This window comes from Galeopterus variegatus, unplaced genomic scaffold (genome assembly GCF_000696425.1).
Source record: "Galeopterus variegatus unplaced genomic scaffold, G_variegatus-3.0.2 Scaffold2023, whole genome shotgun sequence".
NCBI lineage: Eukaryota > Metazoa > Chordata > Mammalia > Dermoptera > Cynocephalidae > Galeopterus > Galeopterus variegatus.
Genome location: NW_007728134.1, coordinates 55612 through 57226, shown reverse-complemented (window position 1 = coordinate 57226; position 1615 = coordinate 55612).

Here is a 1615-nt window from a genome sequence, read left to right as displayed (position 1 = left end):
CCCGGTGGCGCACTGCTACAGTGCGCCGCTTGGGAGTGTGGTGGTGCTCCCGCCAAGGGTTCGGATCCCACATACAGACCGGTTCCCGTTCACTGGCTGAGCGAGGTGCGGGAGCAACACCGAGGGTTGCGATCCCGTTGCCGGTCCCGGTCCGGTGCGGGCGTGACACTGAGGGTTGCAATCCGTTGCCGGACACGAAAAAAGACAAAAAAAAAAAAAAAAAATTAGCCACAACTTAACCAACACTCTATATCAACTGAAAATTTTCTGTTGCATAAGACCCAATATGACAAATTAACAACTAAAAAATGAGGGAAACATAGCTCTTGTCATTTATTTGTTTCACTTACAGTTTTTCCAGTTTCTGGAGAATCAGGGAATTGTCTGTTATGTCAGTTTTCATGTTTTTCAGTATCTTTAGACATGGGTGGTTCAACTGTGGGTTGAGAAAGCAAGTCTTCTAATCTTTCCTTTTTATGCCAATAATGCTTCCCTAACTATAAGAAAATATATTACATACTTTTTATTTTACAATAACATATTTCTTAAACTCTTAAGTAAGTTTTAGGTAAAATTTTTAAATATAGAGGTTTTCAATAAAATTTTAAAATTATTGCAAAACTGCATGGTTAATATGATTTCATTTGTATGTATGACTGCCCAAATGCCTGCTGCTCTGCAGGGTGCTGTGGTAAGGATGAGTTGGCACTAGTCAGGTGATTGGTAAGTTTGCCCAGAAGTAATCTGGGAACAAATGTGGATTTGAATGCCAAAACATAAATATCTTAGTTTAATTTACTGAGAACTATAACTGTCAGAGCCCACTGGATTATCAATTCATGCTCTTCCAAATCACAGAGCTAATTTGAGAAAGCAAATTATAGAGTCATGGAAAGTCAGAATTGGAAAGGAGCTTAGAGATCATCTGGCTCAATCTTGTCATATTACACATAAGAAAATTGGGCCCCAAGAAGAGGGAGCATTTCTTCCAGGTCACGTGGATATTTAAAACTGTGCATATGTGCATGTGCACACGCACATGTGTGTGGGGTGTGTGTGTGTGTGTGTGTGTGTGTGTGTGTGTGTGTTGAGAAACAGTGCCACTTGGGAGTCCTGCACTAAGTCCTCAGTAGAGCCCTGATTTGTCAGCTCTGGAGAAACAGTGGCCCATCTCTTACTCTCCACCTCTCTCTTATCAACATCACCAAAACTTTCTGCAAGCCTCTTGTCACAGTTTCCAAGATGGCTACTTATCCTGGTTTAATTACATTTTACTCTACAAACTTCCTGTTTCCTTCAGTGATGCCACCTCATTCTTACAAACATGATATCTAAGTCTTAAAGCAGAATGGGCAGCAGTGTCAGCTGTGTTCATTGCTTATTAGACTAAATCTTGTTTCCAGATTCCAGGGTTCAGTCTCCGTTGAATCCTTTTTTTCTATTTTAATGTATTTGCTGTAAGGATCATTAGATGGGGGGCAGAGGCCTGGGGACTGTAAATAATGGATTGAGACAAATAAAAGGAGACACTCAAAAACTATTGAAGGTTGGGCCGAGCCTGTGGCACACTCGGGAGAGTGCGGCGCTGGGAGCGCAGCAGTGCTCCCGCCGCGGG